The 19,140-nt window shown below is 41.9% G+C and overlaps 1 protein-coding gene across 3 annotated transcripts in view; it reads left to right on the top strand.

Annotated features, from left to right (window-relative positions):
- LOC149166159 (beta-1,3-galactosyltransferase GALT1-like) overlaps nt 1-19,140 on the top strand; it is a 67,110-nt gene that overhangs the window by 32,465 nt on the left and 15,505 nt on the right. The window lies entirely within an intron of this gene.

The raw sequence follows: 19,140 nt of genomic DNA, 5'->3' as shown, positions 1-19,140 counted from the left end.
GTTCCATCTTGTTGGATGAGGATGATGCAACTGGTTCATTATGCCCAATTGGCTTCACACTTGCACCATACACTTGGCAGATGTTCTAGGGTCTAGAAGATGTCTCCCACTGTAGAGGGAGGGCTTATGTTATCATCCTAGCCTTTACAGATGGTCTATAGGCATTTTCGATCTCCTTGGAGACCCATGAGGATGTCCTTGTGCCCCCACCCCCACTTGGGATTACCACGGGTTCTTGCTTGCAAAGCAAGGGGCCAAGCCCTTGTCCACTATGTTGGGAGTCCCTTTTCACATCATTGCACCCCTTGGACTTCATTAGGCCTTTTCAAAGGCCCAACGACTCATTATGTTGATCATTCTGCCCTCTTGAGAGGCTTATCTTTATGTTATTGAGCTATTTGGTGGGCTTGTCACCAAAAGTATTGTTATTATGCACATTATTTTATTTTAGGGGCATTATTAGTCCAAATTAGGCCATTCGAATTCATTAGAGATTGTATAAATAGATGAGAGGTGATTCACTCTCTCATCATCACTTGGATTGGGTTATTAGCTCTTGTGAGATTTTCGCTATCCCTTTTGGAGGACAAGTTTGGATGATATGGATGAATTTTGATGTTTGGATCTATCTCTCTTGTCTTGGAGCTTCATTATTGGCATAATTTGATGATTGGATATACTCTTTTGTACATGTAAGTGCTCTTTTTCATGCTTATTCTTGTTATTTACTTTGTCACATGAATGTTGTGGAATTTTCGCTATACAAGTCTGAAATTTACTGCTTTCCTATACAAATTGGTGGAAATTTTGATCTTTTATAGCGTTGCATCATGTCATGGGCCATGTATGAATGGGTGAATGTTCCTAGAGGTAATTTATGCCAAATACATCTCGATAAGTCATCAATATTGCAAATCTAAGTATAAATTCCTTGAAGTAGCCGCTGACATGCCTTAATGCCATGCGAAGTCACTTGAAGGCCTCCTTGATTGGGTGAATTCTTTCCAAACAATAAACTCTCCTCTACTCTATCTCTCCCAAAGGACAAGGCACTAATCCTTCCATAGGTCACTTTCAAAGCTTATTTTTCTCACCTCTTTTTTTTCTAGGCATAGCCCCCATAGGTCATCTAGGGCATCAATTATCCCACGTTCTAGCCATCAAAATTCTTCAATCTCTTGGACGTTACTGCGTTGTGGTTTCCTCTAGAGGCCCTCCAAATTTCACGAAATTCTGATGGTGGGATGTCGATATATTGGAAGTCCTAGCTCAAGGATTGTTTCTTGCCCTAGGTTTCCCTTGGCTAGTGACCTCACTTGAATCCTTGCACTTTACTCCAAGAAGATTTGTCCATTGATCCTCTTCTCTTCCACAATTAGGTCAAGCCCCTCCTTAAGTGATCAATCCCACTTCCTTGACCTAATTTTGGGTTCACTTGGTCTCGTGTGGTCCTGCAACCTAAAAATTCCAATCCCACAAAGATCATACAAAGACCAATTCTCCATGAGGATGTCTACGTTTTGGAATCATCTTTACAAGATATAATCCCAAACCCTAGCCTCGAGAATCCTTTTAGCCCTTCCTAGAGAGCCTATCACCTTGCTTCTCGAGCAAGAAAACCATACAATTGAGTCTCTCTTGTGAATAGGCCTTAGGAATCACTCCTTATCCTCTTATTGACCTACTCATCTAGTGATTCCCCTTTATACCGGGTCTCCTCCCATCGATGAAAGTCTGTAAAGAGCAGGGAGCCTTAGTTGAGGTGATAGTGGGCTATTGCTCCATTGTTGCCCTTGACCTAGTAGTTTCCCTTTAGGATCCCCTCCTAGGACCCTTGCTAGTTTGAGCGGTAATAGGTTGAATTCTTGATGCCCTAACATCAAATATCGTATCAATTACCTATGCAATGGGTCAAGGAGTTTTATGGGAGAGCTAGTTAAAGTTCACCACTAGTAAATTCATTTACCTGCTATTCATGAGTAATGCATGCAATAGTTATATCTATATTGTTAAAATTGGTAACTAGGGCCAAACTCCATGTGGGTCATCTTATTAATGGCAGCTGATATTTTTCTTGGATCCCTCTCAGCGAGAGGTTAGGATTGATCTAAAGATCATCCGATTCCAATAAGTATTCATGGAGATATGAATTTATTTGTGTTATGGGACAATTCGTCAAGGTTGGCCAACAACCAAATAAACCTCACTTGTGCTCAATGTTTTAGTATAAATAGAGGTGTCTTGAAAGTCATTTGTACACACATCCTCTTGGTGATCTCTTCCTCTCCACTTGTCTTTGGGTTTTGGTTGGGAGGAGAGATCTAAAGAGGATATGCTGCCATAGAGGATGCCCTAAATCCTAACGCTATCATGGAGGAGATTTTAATGCAATAAATGAAGCCTACATAACGCCGCAAGGAGAGATCTAATTGTTGGTCTAAAAGAGAAGCCCTACGCTACCCTATACACAACCCTATGGAGAAGCCCTAATGCTGCCCTATGGAGAAGCCCTAACATAACCTATGAAGAGGTATACGCAGTCAAGAAGGGCAGCAATGTAAGCCCTCAATGCAGCCTAGAAAAGGGTCTCTACCCTAAATGGATGCCCTAGAACCTTAACGCAATCTATGGATTGCCCTAATCGCAGCAAGAGAGGGAGGCTCTAAGACAGCGTGGAGGAGGCCTGAGTTCCTCAATGGAGGCCGAGTTAATTGCTGGAGCAGTAGCTTGTTTTTGGGACAACAATGATATAGTGCTGCAATATTCAAGGGGCAGTTGTAAGATATTGGGACAACAATGATATAATATGATATATCATATAATGCTGCAATGATCAAAGGGACAACTGCAAGATGATGGGACAACAATGATATAATGTTGCAATGATCAAAGGGACAACTATAAAATGTAGGTTTTAACCCCATACAGAAATTACCTGCATACGATTTCTAGACCACAGAAAATAAACAATGCGAGAGCATAACACATAAAACACATATACACAGAGATTTTCCCCTGGATCCCAAAACCGGGACTACTAGCTTGATTTTTATTATGTTCCTTTCAATGTTACAATACATATTTATACATGCCGAAGCATCCAATACCATGGACCGAAAACCTTCGTGTCCAAAACCATGGACCGAAAACCTTCGTGTCCAAAACCATGGACCGAAAACCATCGCATTCAAAACCATGTGCGAAAATCATGCACAAAACCATAGGCAGGTCCACCCAACCTAACATAGGGTCCAAAACCAAAATTTTCCGGGACGCTGCCCCGGACCCCATAGAATGGGGTTATCTGCACCCCTCAAACCCCCTGTGACTCCCCCCGCTACACAATCGGCGCAACGAAGGGGGGGGGCTTCGCTCCCCTTCTAACCCCCTGGTTAACTACGTGGGCTAGTCGTGGAAAGAATAACACAACCCAACATTCTCCCACTTGTTGTTTTCTTTCCACAGGGGGCCACAAGAGAGCTTAGTCATTTATCCAGCCCTGCAACGCCCATTGTTTCTCTACACCAAGAGAACTTCTCAAAGCTCACAGATTTTGTCAATGCATCTGCAGTGTTCTTCAAAGTGTCCACCTTTACCAACAACACCTTTTTGTCTTCTATCATATCCATCACAAAGTGGTACTGAACATCAATGTGCTTTGTCTTTGAATGATATGCAGGGTTCTTTGCTAAGAAAATTGCACTTTGGCTGTCACAGTCTATCCTTATAGCTCCCTGTACTAACTCCATATTTGAACACAATCTCTGCACTTGCATATGGAACACGGGACATGTCCTCTTCCTCTTCTTGTGTCTTGGGACACTGTTCAGCAGATAACTTTACACCTATAGGAATAGGAACCTTCACTGGTTTACTATCTTGCATATTAAACCTCTGCAATATTGTCTCGACATACTTTCTCTGGTTTAACCAGAGCTTCCTCTTTGTTCGATCTCTTTTAATTTCCATGCCCAAAATATAGTTTGCAACACCAAGATCTTTCATGTCGAATTTGGAGGACAAATGGGTCTTCAAATCCTAGATAATTTCTTTGTCATTTCCAACTAGCAACATATCATCCACATACAAGACTAGATAAATAACACGGTCACCAATTAATTTAAAATACACATAGTGATCTGCTTTGCTTCTGGTGAAGCCAAGTCCCCGTATAAATGTATCAAATTTCTGATACCACATCCTTGGTGACTGTTTTAACCCATACATAGACTTCTTTAACTTGCATACTAGTTCTTTCTTACTCTTCATCGCAAAGCCTTCAGGTTGCTTCATGTAGATCTCCTCTTCCAGATTCCCGTGAAGAAATGTTGTCTTCACATCCATCTGTTCTACCTTAAAATCAAAAGCAGCAGAAACAGATAAAAGTAATCTAATAGAAGTTACCTTGGCAAGAGGAGAAAAAATATCACCAAAATCAATTCCTGGCACCTGGGAATAACCTTTTGCTACCAACCGAGCTTTGTATTTCTCCACCTTTCCTTCTGCATTTGTCTTCTTCTTGAACACCCATTTGCTGCCAATGGGTTTCCTTACAGCCAGCAACTCCCTCAGATCCCAAGCCTCATTTTTGTGCAAAGATGCCATTTCATCAACCATGGCCTCTTTCTAGAGTTTTCCATCCTCTGAATGTACTGCTTCCTTCACAGTTTTGGGATCATTATCAGTAATAGATAAAGCAAAATTTGAACAGAAAGCAGGTGGACTATACTTTTCTGGCTGCCTTCTTTCTCGAACTGATCTTCTCACACCTGGAGTTTGTGGCTCTTCATCTTCTGATTCCTCCTCTGCTGTAAAGTATGATTCTTCCTCCTTGATATCAAACTCTATCTTCTTAGGTTCCTTTGGTTGGACTTCATGTTTAATAACATCTTTCACCTCTCTGAACACCACATCTCAGTTGTACACAACCTTCCTTGTTACTGGGTTCCAAAGCTTATAACCCTTTAAACCATCCTTATACCCAATAAAGATGCACTTTTCAGATTTACTATCCAACTTGGTTCGTTTATTCTTTGGAACATGTACATATGCATCACATCCAAATACCCTCAGATGTGAAAGAGAGGGTTTCTTACCAGTCCATACCTCTTGTGGAGTCATATCCTCCAACGCTGATGAAAGTGATCTATTGACCAGGTAACATGCTGTCTTCACCGCCTCTGCCCATAATTCCTGTCCTAACCCGACACCACTGAGCATGCTTCTTGCCCTTTCCATCAACGTCTTGTTCGTTCTTTCTGCAACTCCATTTTGCTAAGGTGTATATGGAGTAGTCTTCTGCCATGCTATACCACACTTATTACAGAATTCTTCAAATTCCTTACTGCAAAACTCTCCACCGTTATCTGTCCTCAACACCTTTATCTTCTTTTCTGTCTGGTTTTCCACCGGAGCCTTAAATTCTTTAAACCTGTCAAAGGCTTCAGATTTCTTCTTAAGGAAATATATCCATGTATTCCTTGAGAAGTCATCTATAAATGATACATAATACACAGACTTACCCAGTGATGGAACCTTCACAGGTCCAAACACATCACTGTGCACAAGCTCTAATATCTGTTTCGCCCTCTTACCACCAGAGGGGAAACTCACCTGGTTCTGCTTCCCATATACACAATTTTCATAGAAATCAAAATCTAGAGAGCTATTACTCATACCTTCTACCGTACCTTTACCATGAAGTATTCGAAGACCCTTCTCTCCAATATGTCTAAGCCTTTGATGCCACAGCATGGTCTTCTCTCCAAAGACCACCAGATTTTCTGCTCCACTTTCAGGAACCACAGAACTGTTGCACCCATCAACAACAGTGCTACCTTGCAGCTTGTACAAAGTTCCAATCCGAACTCCCCGCATCAATACCAATGCTCTCCGAACCATCTTGCAGGTATCCTTCTCGAACACTGTTTTTACACTTGCATCATCCAGCTTGCTTACAGAAATCAGATTTCTGGCCAATGCAGGAATATGTAGGACACCCGGAAGTATTCTAACCCTTCCACCTTGCAACTTCAACTTTACTTTTCCGCGACCAACGATTCTAGCCTTTCTATCATCCCCTAAGAAGACATCACCACCATCGTATTTCTCATACTCGCAGAACCACTCTCTATGGGGAGTGAAGTGAAAGGATGCATCTGAGTCAATCAACCATGCCTCATGATCTAGATGTGTACTTGAAGAAGCCAAGTACACATCCCCACCTTCATCTGAGGTGGTTCTCGCCTATGCAGAAGGAGCATCATCAGATTCCTTTCCTTTGTTAGGAGCTTTAGATTTACAGTCCCTTTTGTAGTGCCCTTCCTTTCTGCATTTCCAACACACCACTTTTACAGGTTTTCCTGGAGATTTAGATCTCCCTCTAGATTTAGATCTCCCACTCGATGATTTATTTTTGTTTCTGGTCTGGGACCGTCCTCGTACAGACAATGCATCACCATTTTGGCTCTCCATATTTTTCAGTCTCATCTCTGTCAGCAAGGATGAGACTATTTCATCAAACTGCAAGGCAGTTGCATTGCTATCTATTGCAATAACCAGACTATCCCACGAATCTGGTAGAGAACACAACAAACTAATGCACTTATCTACATCTGAAATTTTGATATCAACAGACGATGACTGACTTACTATAGTATTAAACGCATTCAAATGCTCTGTCACAGAGTCTCCATCTTTCATCCTTAGGTTATACAACTTTTTCCGTAGGAACAATTTATTCACCAGAGACTTAGATTGGTACAAAGTCCCTAACTTCTCCCACAAAGCCTTCGCCGTAGCTTCCCCTGATACATTCAACAATACTGAATCTGAGACACGTATTGTGCTCTTTGCCTTCCGATCCAACTTCTTCCATTCTTCATCAGACACTCCCGTTGGTTTAGTACCCGGATCTACCACAATCCACTAATCTTTATCCACCAACAGATCCTCCATCTTGAGTTTCCACAACTCAAAACTCTGACCATTAAATTTCTCGATCTCTATCTTTCCACTGCTCGCCATCTTCTTCACCACCAGAATCGATTTCGCAGATCTCCCACTGAACAGGGTCTACCACAGGCCCGAGCGAAACCCCTCAACAACAGAGGCATGCCCTTGAAGCCAAAACAACTTTGATATCAAATGTAGGTTTAACCCCGTACATAAATTACTTGCATACGATTTATAGACCACAGAAAATAAACAATGCGAGAGCATAAAACATAAAACACATATACATAGAGATTTTCCCCTGGATCCCAAAACCGGGACTACTAGCTTGATTTTTTGTTATGTTCCTTTCAATGTTACAATACATATTTATACATGCCGAAGCATCCAATACCATGGACCGAAAACCATCGTGTCCAAAACCATGGACTGAAAACCAGCGTGTCCAAAACCATGTGTGAGAATCATGCACAAAACGATAGGTAGGTTCGCCCAACCTAACATAGGGTCCAAAACCAAAATTTTCCTGGGCGCTGCCTCGGATCCCATAGAGTGGGGTTACCTGCACCGCTCAAACCCCCTGTGACTCCCCCCGCTACACAATTGGCGCAGCGAAGGGGGGCTCCGCCCCCCTTCTAACCCCCGGTTAACTACGTGGGCTAGTTGTGGAAAGAATATAACACAACCCAACAAGATGTTGGGACAACCATATGATGAGACAAAACAATAATGGGACAACATTATGGTACTTGGTGCAGCAAGTACACGAAGCAAGCAATAGTACAAAAAGCATGCAAGGGACAACAAGCATGCAAGGTACAACAAGCAAGCACATAGGACAGTATGGCAACATGGTGCAACAATGGCACATGATGCAGTATAGTGATGGGTACAATCATGATTGATGAAGCATGATGAGATGTAGCATAGTGATGATGGGTGCAGCATGGTGAGTCGTAGCATGATGACGAGATGCAGTACAATGATAGGTGAAGAAGTCACCTTGGAGAATCAGTTGAAACAACATGTCTTCAACTGATCTCGTGTATCATATTCTTAGAGATGATCTATGCTCTTATCTAGATAAGTCAAAGTGTTGACTTTTGTTGTAAATGTATTATCTATCTCTCTCTCTGCTGAATTATTGAAGATCATATAAGAAGAATTGACGAAGGGTTTCCCCACATTGGGGTTTGTCCCTGGCTAGCGTCACATCTTGTGTCCTCTTGTCTTGGTTTGTCTTTTGCGATTTATATTTATGTTCTATCTGTAGTTTAGTTTAACGCTGATGTGATTGCTAATCTAGAAAAGATATTGAGCTAACTGTGAAAATTGAAATAAATTGCTCTAGCATAGAACAGACCTAAACTTAACATCTATACCAATCAATAAATTAGGGCACAATAGCAAACCCTAGATTCAACATATTCCATACATTAGACATAGAGAAAATAAATATTCAACAATGATTTCACTTATAAGATAACATGCAAAAGATTCCATCCATTGATCCAAGACAATAGCTCCAAAGACAATTGATTTGCTCCAAATGTCAAAATGCATTCATAGAAACCATTTAACCACAAGACACGAAGTTTGTTAAATTATGGTATATGCTTAGAACAGTTTACTTAATTTTCTTCTTATTAGCCACAGATTAGCAATCACATATACATTAAGTAAAGTGCAGATAGAACATTAAATGATCAACAAAAAACAAGCCAAGACAAGAGACACAAGATGTGGCGGCTAGCCAGGGACAAACCCCAATGCGGGGAAACTCTTTGATCAAATCTTCTTTTATCTTCAATAGTTCAGCAGAGAGAAATAGTACAGAATCTGAATTCTGTAATTTTATATCAGCAGCAGCAAACCCTAGATCAACAAAGTTAAACTTGGTCAAACTAGCTGAAATTGACCTCTAAAATACTTGGTCAATTTCCGGTCAACTTGTCCTCGAACAGCGTGAAGAAACAACCCTTGAACAACCCCAAAAGTTCAGTCAATTCACAGATTTCTAAAGTCAGCTTGCAGCCCTAAACTAGGGAAGTCAACACCGATCAAACCATAGGTCAGATCACCTTGATTTTCGTGCCAAAAATTGTGGCCTGCCTAGGAGACGCAACCACACCCAATCCACACTTCTAGAAGGTCAACGCTGGTCAAAGAGATGACCTGCTGCCCTAGCGTCCTCCTTTCTGCGTCTTCCTTGCCCTAGGACGTCTTCCTTTCAGCCACACGTGTGTGAGAGAGAGAGAGGCTCCTTTTATGCGTAGGAGAGAGAGAGAGAAGATGAGTGAATTGAATTGTCCAAATGAGGAGAATGCTCCTTGTATTTATATGCAAACGTTGAGGTTGAATAGACATGACTGTTGGGCTTCTGAGCCTACATAAGTTTGCTGGCCGACCTTGACAATTTGTCCATAATCAAAATAAATTCATATCTCCATAAATACTTATCGGAATCGGATGATCTTTAGATCAATCCTACACCTCTCAATGAGAGGAATCTAGGAAAAATATCAGAAGCCATAAATAAGGTGATCCACATGGAGTTTGGCCCTAGTTGCCAATTTTAACACTTCCTCTCAACTAGGGAGAACTTCATCCGCAATTCGTCAGACCGTCGTTGCTATCCATCCATCAAATGCACTGTCCTGTACAACTTGATCCCACTCTGCTCTACTCTGCTTTGCTCTGTTCGAACTATGAAGAAGAAGAAATGATCGAGCATGTATCATACCATCCTCCACTGACCCGAAGTTAGTCTCAGAGTGTGAACCACTCCCACTGATCCCAGATCAGTATCATTGATCCCAGATCAATGGAGGTTATCCTAGCATAGGGAGTATGGTAGATACAACGATGCGTCCATCGATAGTACTACTATGGTCCTTATCCTCATTTCCCTGCTCATTGATCAGATGAGAGGTACTTCCCATGAGTCCGAGACTGCATGGATAGGATGCCTCGACAGGAGAACTAATCATCCTGGCCTACAGCAGAACTAATCATCCTACTCCACAGTCGCCACGGACAACGAATCATCCTGGCCCACAGGAGAACTAATCATCCTGTTCCACAGTCGCCACGGGGTGTCGTAGGGGAAGGTTGAACCTTTACCCTGTACATAGTGCACCACCAGGAGATGGTGTGTCGCCCTGTGGTCACATGTCGCTCCAAGAAGTACCCCGCGCCCCCCCGGAGCTCCCAGAGCTTAATACATCATACTCGACCCTCATAAGAGGGTCTCTGAACGACATCAAGTCGCTCTCGAAAAATCAGGAATTTGACCTTTCCTAGGGGCTTTGTTAAAATGTTGGCGACCTGTTCATCTGTACCGATATGTTGGAGCCTTATTGCTCCTCGCTGCACCATGTCTCGAATATAGTGGTACCTGATATCGATATGCTTGGAGCGATCATGAAATACAAGATTCTCTGATAAACGAATCCCGCTCTGGTTGTCACACAGAATCACGGTGGTATCCAATGTAAATCCAAACAGCTCACTGAAGAGCTTTCGCAACCAAACTGCCTCACAGGAGGCCATGCTAGCAGTAATGTACTTTGCCTCAGCGGTGCTCAAAGCCACCGACTTCTGCTTCCTGCTCATCCAGGATATCGAGGCAGATCCCAAAGAGAAACAACACCCAGAAGTGCTCTTTCGGTCCACCACATTGCCTGCCCAATCAACATCAGTATACCCAAGTAGTCTCACATCTCTGGCAGTGTATCTCAACCCATGAGTGATTATGCCACGAAGATATCTCAACAGATTCTTGGCACCAATCCAATGTGAGTGGTGAGGCTCAACCATATGTTGACTCAATGTGTTGACTGCAAAGCATATATCCGGATGGGAGTTCATCAAGAACATTAATGCTCTGACGAGTTGATGATACTCAGTAGCATTTCGTAAAACAGGTCTGGTAGCACTACCACTTAACTTCTTGAAGTCAAGCTCCATCAGGGTGGTTACGGGCTTGCAGTCCACCATGCCGAATCTCTCCAATATCTTCACCACATATTTTCCTTGAGATAGGAAAATCTCCCCTGGTTTCTGCCAGATTTCCAGTCCTAGGAAATAGTGCATAAGTCCTAGGTCTTTCATCTCGAATTCAGAAGCCAGCTTCCTCTTACATCCGTGAATGAGAGGGTCTGCACCTGTTAGAAAGAGGTCATCAACATATAGCACCAGTATGAGAGCCTTGTCATCTATAACCTTAAAGTAAAGGTTAGGGCTGACTTCACTCCTAGTGAATCCCAGCTTCATCAAGTAGCTATCGATCCTTTCATACCATGCTCGGGGTGCTTGCTTTAGCCCATAGAGGGCCTTCTTCAATCTGCACACATGAGATTCTCGACCATAAATCTCAAATCCTTCGGGTTGCTCCACATAGACCTCCTCTTTGATCGAACCATGTAAGAACGTAGTCTTGACATCCATTTGATGTAGGTTATATCCTTGCGAAGCAGCAAGGACTATGATTGAGCGGATGGTGGTATATCGGGCAACAGGTGCAAATATCTCGTCATAGTATATACCTTCATTCTGGGAGAAGCCACGAGCGACAAAACGAGCCTTATACTTTTCCGCACTTCCATCAACTGCATGTTTTATCTTGTAAAGCCATTTTGAAGTGACAACTGCTTTGTCTTGGGGTCTGGGAACCACATCCCAAACATCGTTTTTCATAATGGACTCATATTCCTTGGTCATAGCATCCTTCCATAATTGATGCTTGACGGTATCTGTGAATGATGAAGGCTCATTTTGGATGATCGTGCTCATGATGGTCAGGTATCCTTGATACCTGTTCGGCTTCTTACTTTCACGGAAGGTTCCTCGGGGTGCAATGTGTCCTTCAGCATCATCAAGTGTCCCCCTAAGCCATGAAGGCCTCTTTCTAGAAGAGGAAGGCTCTTGTGGAGGAGGATCAATAGGATCCATAGGTTCTTCCACATCGGGCATCATCTCATCTTCTTTTTCCTTTGGTTCCCTGGTGTCAGCTTCTTTAGATCCCCTTAAAGTAGGAAGATTGTCTACCTTGCTAAGAGCCATATCTTCGTCAAAGGTGACATCATGACTAATCTCGACTTCCTTTTGACCAGCTACATAGATTCTATAGCCCTTAGTATTTTCGCTATAGCCCACAAATATTCCTTTCTTTCTAGATGCACCCAATTTATTCCTTTTTCTTTAGGCACATGAAAATACACAGGGTTTCCAAAAATTCTAAAATGAGATATGTCAGGTTTCTTACCTGTGAACATTTCTTCAGGAGTCTTGGAACCCAATGCTTGATGAGGGCATTGGTTTTGTACATATACGACGGTATTTGCAGCTTCGGCCCATAGAAACTTCGGAAGTCTTTGATCATGGAGCATAGCACGGACAACTTCCACAATTGTAAAATTCTTCCTTTCCGCCCATCATTCTGTTCAGGAGTATATGGTGTAGTAGTCTCCCTCCTAATGCCAGCCTCTTTGCAAAAGTCATCATTGGATTCATATTTAGTCCCATTATCAGTCCTTAAGATCTTGATCTTCCTTTCGGTTTGATTCTCGATCAAGGCTTTGAAGTGCTGAAACAAGGAGAACACTTCATCCTTCTTTTTCAAGAAGTATATCCAAGTCTTGTGAGAATAATCATCTGTAAAAGTGAGGTAATATAAATATCCTCCCAAGGAGTTCACAGGCATCATATCGGATATGTCTGAGTGAACCAACTGCGATATATCAGAGGTCTTGCTTTGGCTTGAGGGGAATGGTCCCCTTTTGAGCTTCCCTTCGGCACATCCTGGACATACACCTTCTTGCTTTAATCTGAACTCGGGCATCTCGGTCACCATTTTTCTTACATCAGGTAGAGCTTTATCATGAAGGTGAGCAAATCTCCGATGCCATAGTTTGGACTGAAGAGTTGTGTCACAAGACATGATACCTAGTGGACTTCCACCGACCTGATATAATGAATCAACTCGAAACCCAAGAGTAAAAGCATCTTTAAAGTTCTTTTTCCATACGCGTACCTTGCCATCGCTGAAGGCCACCTTGTAGCCTTTGTCTTCCATTGCTGAAATGGACACCAGGTTCTTTTTGAGATCAGGTACATATAATACATCTTGTAAGTGGATGGTATTACCTTGATTCAATTAAAGAGTGACATTTCCTACGCCTTTCACGGGATATTTTGAATTATCTCTAAGAACAATTTCTAGGTTGATTTCCTTCTCTATCAGATTATAGAGAGCTTCTTTGTAACCAGTGAAGTGCCTTGAGGCACCACTATCAATAAGCCAATTTCCTAGCGAGTCCGGGGGAGCAATAGTAGATAGAGCTGCTGGTAGATAATATTCATCTTGCTTATTGTTAACAATGTTAGATTCATACCTGGAATTTCTTGCCTTCTTGAATGGTTGTCCTCTTCCTTGATTTCCAACACTTCTTTTACCTCTGCCATTTGACCTGCCATTCCTTTGATTGCCTTGAGAGGGATTTTGATCATCGTCCCGGTGTGAGTCCCTTTTATCAGGGCACTCCCTTGCATGGTGACCCGTTTTATTGCAATTGTAACATCGTCCTTTTCTTCCACCCTTTGGTCCAAAATTTCCTTTGAATTTAGCCCCGGAATTGTTTCTTCTTTTAGTATGAGAAGAAAAGGCAGAGGGATGACCTTTAAGTATGGGCATTTCTTGCTCTTCCATCCTCGTCTCTTCTTGAATGCACCTGGCCATTAATTCCTCAAATCTAGGAATTATGTTATTGTTGAGAAGAGTAGTCTTGAATATATACCATTTAGATGGCAGTCCTCTAAGAGTTGTGAGTGTCATTTCCCTGTCAGGAATTACTTCCCCAATAGATAGGAGATCGTTCTTGATCTCGGTGATCCTTAAGAAATATGCTTGCATACTCTCATCTTTGCCCTTCTTAATTTCCTTAAGCTTATTTCTAAGAAACAAGACTTGATTTGCATCATTAACTTTAAATAAACTCACCAATCTATCGTAGATTTCCTTGGAGGTGTTCAACTCGGAAACATAGGCCACCAAGCGCTTGTCGATAGAGTCCCAGATGATCTTCCTTGCTTTGAATTCTCCCTTGGTCCATTTGTTCCTAGCAGCAGCGGATGCATTTGATGGAGGCTCAACAATTCCGCCTCTCACATGGTCCAACACTTCCTGCTCTTCTAATGTTAGATCGAGAGACATCTTCCATCCGTGATAGTCAGACTTCTCACGGAGTTTGTCTTTAGCAGAGAAGTGTGTTGAGGACCCCATGATTTCTTTTTAAGATAGCCTTGCCAACCTTCTCTTCGGTGATTTCTCTTGCTCTTGCTCTTGCTTGGGCTTTGTCTTCACCTCAGCTCTGATACCATGTTAAATTATGGTATGTTCTATGCTTAGAGCAGTTTACTTATTTTTCTTCTTATTAGTCACAGATTAACAATCACATATACATTAACTAAAGTGCAGATAGAACATTAAATGATCAACAAAAAACAAGCCAAGACAAGAGACACAAGATGTGGTGGCTAGCCAGGGACAAACCCCAATGCGGGGAAACCCTTTGATCAAATCTTCTTTTATCTTCAATAGTTCAGCAGAGAGAAATACTATAAAATCTAAATTATGTAACTTATATCTGCAGCAACAAACCCTAGATCAACAAAGTCAAACTTGGTCAAACTAGCTGAAATTGACCTCTAAAATACTTGGTCAATTTCCAGTCAACTTGTCCTCGAACAGCCTGAAGAAACAACCCTTGAACAGCCCCAAAAGTTCAGTCAATTTGCAGATTTCTGAAGTCAACTTGCAACCCTAAACTAGGGTAGTCAACACCGGTCAAACCAGAGGTCAGATCACCTCGATTTTCATGCCAAAAATTGTGGCCTGCCTAGGAGAGGCAACCACACCCAATCCGCACTTCTGGAAGGTCAACGCTTGGTCAAAGAGATGACCTGCTGCCCTAGCATCCTTCTTTCTACATCTTCCTTGCCTTAGGACGTCTTCCTTTTAGCCACACGTGTGAGAGAGAGAGAGGGGCTCCTTTTATGCGTAGGAGAGAGAGAGAGAAGATGAGTGAATTGAATTGTCCAAATGAGGAGAATGCTCCTTGTATTTATATGCAAACATTGAGGTTGAATAGACATGACTGTTGGGCTTCTGAGCTTACATAAGTTTGCTGACTGACCTTGTCCATAATCAAAATAAATTCATATCTCCATAAATACTTATCGAATTGAATGATCTTTAGATCAATCCTAGACCTCTCAATGAGAGGAATCTAGGAAAAATATCAGAAGCCATAAATAAGGTGATCCACATGGAGTTTGGCCATAGTTGCCAATTTTAACAAAGTTTGAATTGCTCAAGCAGGGCGGAATTCAAAGTGTGTGATGATGATTTGATACAAATGATCTCTCCTCTATTTATATAAGGAGTCATAAAGCCTATTTTGGCATAATGGCCCCTAAAATAATAAAATAATGTGCTAATAACAAGCTAGGTCACAAGACGACCTAGTAGCCAATGATAAAACATAACTCTTTCCCACATGTGTGAGCCGCAAGTGAGAGAATGATGATGTCATGCTTGTGTTAGCCCTTCCAAGGCATGCATTGAGGGCTAAGGGTGCCAAGTATTATGTAGAAGCCCTCTAAAATCATCTCGTAAAGGTTGGCCCTTAGGTCTCTATCAATCTCCCTCTATGGACGTCAATTTTAATTTTGGGGCACAAAAGTGGTCTCATGGGTCTCCAAGTGGTCAAAATGCCTATCTCTGCTCCAACATTGGGGACTTTCAAGGTGGTTCTAGCCCTCCCATGTGTAGGGAAAAGTGTTGGAACGCTGTGGGTGCTAGAGGTGCCCAATGATATGTATGATGCTCTACTATTGCTTGGATTCCCATGGCTCTCAACGCTCCACCTATGGGTGCCAATGTGCTCCTCTAAAAGACTTGGACCCCGATTAAGTTTCCCAAACCATGGTTGTGGAACCACCTGACAATTACACACAATTTCCAGTGCTAGCAACCACATCATTAGGTGCATTTAATCATTTTTGTATCTAAGTGAACCAAACTTGCAAGAAATGGGCAATTTTACACTTCAAATAAAGATCCCCTTCCAAAATTAGGGCTTTGAACTTGCAATGGTGTTACCTCCCTAAGTAAAAGTGGCTAATAGATCACCCTATTAGGTGTTTTCGGCCCTAAAGGCAAAGTGACATGTCCTCGGTCCACCCTTCAATTGATAGGTGTCATGTGAACAATGATGGAACGGAGGGGAGAAGACTTCATGGCCAAGTGCCATGGCTAAAGGGACTAGCTATGATGGGCTCCTCATCCTAACTGTATAGATGTGGAGAGGGAGAAATCATGGATGCATGACTTACCAACTCGGTCTTTGTTTTTCCACTCATGTGCGCCTTTTAATTTTTCTTGATTTTTTCTTTGTATTACTGCTCGTAGCTCAAAGGGTTAGAGTTTGCTTTGTATGATGTATAGTAGTTATTACCCCCTTAATGGTAAGGCAACTCATTTCCCACCAAGGGTTGGGACATGCAAGGGTTCCTTCTCATAATATGAAGAGCAACATATGCTTAGGAACCAGGTGATGGCCATAATGAGTGAGGTAGATCTCATGCTAGGCTTTTTCCCAAGTGCTAATGTGTATGCTTGACCATCTTTTGCGTGTGGCCATCATATGCTTTTTCTTGTTCTTTTAGCTACATCAACCTCCCAGGGCCAAGATCTAGGCCCTAACCAAGTTTGAGGATGTATGGTGCCAAATCCTAGAGAACCAATGGTCAGTTGAACCCGAAGAAGGGAGGAGGAATATAGGGCTCGTAATGTAAGGTGGAAAGTGGTATGGAATATGGAAAGATGGGACTATGCTATCTCAATTAGGGTTTCCCAAATAGTGCCCCTCCTATACCCATTAGGTCATTAGGAGAGGTCCCTTTGGACTAGGATGAAAAATTAACCCCCCATTTAAGGTGAGGGAACATGATCATGGTTAAAACCCTTCTTCCTTCTAGGTTACCCCATAATCCATGTCAAATGCCCAAATACAAACAAGCATAAGCACCTGAATGCAAAATGAATAAAGTACTTTTTCATCAGAAGCCCACCTTCCAACATGTGCTCTTGCCAAATGGGTGAGGAAACATAAGACTGAGGTGGAAAAGATAGAATGGCACATTGTCATCGGCTACTAGAGGCCATTAGAGGCTGCTGGCTGTTGGTTGGAAGAGTTGATGGGAGAAAAATTTCTCCTATGGGATCACCCACTTTTGGTGGGTAATAGGTTTCAAGGAAGAATAATTTTAACATGCAAAGTTTCACCAAGATTTCCAATAAATGATATACATTTAGTAATGGACATTTATAAACCCTAGCATAAATTCATTCACATGCAAAATATAGAAAAATCAACAATAAACTTACAAATTCCACCAAGAAACTCTTCTTTCAATCCCAAAAAGACATCTCCAATGCAAAAATCAATCTCCAATATAAAGATGCTCCATAAAAATCACATTGTGCCAAGTAGCAAGTTAGACAAAGGAAATTTACACTCTCTATAAGGAGGTTGAATTCACATGTGTGATGATGATCAAATGAAGTGGAGGGATCCTCTATTTATATGAGGTTTATCCCTTCACTTTTACAAAATAATTAATCCTACAAGCCCTAAAACAAGTTTAACTTTGAGTGTTTGACAAGACAAGAGGTTATAAGCCAACCTCATAGCTCAAAACAATAAAATAATGCCATAAATGCTCACAAGTGTGGGTTGATTTCCTCTACAATCATGACATCATCTCCTTTTTGAGAAATAAATGCCACAACAAGGAGTGGAATGGGCTTAAGGAGATGCTCCACTGTCATAAGCAACTCCAAATGGTAAGGAGAAGCCTGAAGAAGTGCTTGAGAGTAAGATCACCTTCAAATATCTAACTAGACCAAGTCCTATAAAAGTGTTGCCTACTTGTGTTAGGGATGGCTAGATAGTCAATCCTTTTACGCGTTTCTAGCCCCAAAGGGGAAGTGACAGGTCCTAGTTCAACTCTTCAATCCATAGGTGCTTGTGATAATAGTGGCAATGGAGGGGAAGGACTTTGGGGCAAGGTGACATGGAGGCCCATCATCTTGAGTGTACATGTAAGGAGGGAGCGATCGTGGAGGCTTGAGTTACCCCTTTCCTCAGCCTGCTTTTTCCACCCCTCTAGTGTGCGTTTTACTTCTTATTATGTGATGGAGCATCAAGTGCTCAAGGAACAAGGTGATTTCTAATGGGGGGGTAGAGCTCATGCTGGGTTCTTGTCCACATGCTAATTAATGGCCTCGGCCATCTTTTGCATTTTAGCATTTCTTTTTCTTTTATTGTTCCCATTTATTCTTTTAACATTCTTTTAGCTGCATCAACTTCCAGGGTAAAGTTTCTAGCCCAGACTCAAGGATGAGGATAAGAAAGGGTGCCAATCCCAATGACCAATGATCACAAGCCCAAAGAATGGAGATGACATCAAGGGAATGATGGAAAGTGGTAAGCATGGAATATCATGGACACACTACTCCAATCCAAGTCTCCCAAGTAGTGCCCCACCTATAACCCTAAGGCCTCAAAGGAGGTCCCACCAGATTAGGGTCAAAAACTAACCTCCCTGGTGAAGTGAGAGAAGAGGTTACTGTCAAGATCAGTCAATTGTCTAGATCAGCCCTTAATCCATGTTAGAATGCCCAAAACATTAAGTAAAAATTTAAAGTACCTGCTGAGGAATGACCCACCTTCCTTCAAGAGGAATGTGGAATGGTGAGAGGTGTTTGACTAGTGCAAATGGTGGAGGATCCCGATACAATGTCATATATTGAGCTATGTGGAGCTGCTGGCTAGCTAGGTGTCCAAAGGAGGAGAAAAATTTCTCCTATGGGGTTACCCACATTTTGGTGGGTAACAGCCACTGACCAAAAAGCAAATTCAAGGATTATAAACAGCTCTGTTTAGACTAAAATCAAATAAACTCTAGAACCAATAAAATTTTGTAGTTTCTACAAACTTCGAGAGATTGTAATTGAGTGATGTTTTTGTTATAAGGTTTGTCTTGGGCATCCTATCTCAGCTGTACAGTTTATTTTCTGTAGTAGAAGAGTACTATTTGATGATGAGATAAATTAATTCT

Source organism: Pinus tabuliformis, chromosome 5_1 (genome assembly GCF_031772625.1).
Source record: "Pinus tabuliformis cultivar Carrire ecotype Pingquan chromosome 5_1, CPIR1, whole genome shotgun sequence".
Classification (NCBI taxonomy): domain Eukaryota; kingdom Viridiplantae; phylum Streptophyta; class Pinopsida; order Pinales; family Pinaceae; genus Pinus; species Pinus tabuliformis.
Note: the sequence above shows the minus strand (reverse complement) of the source record. Positions and strands in the feature narration are given on the sequence as shown.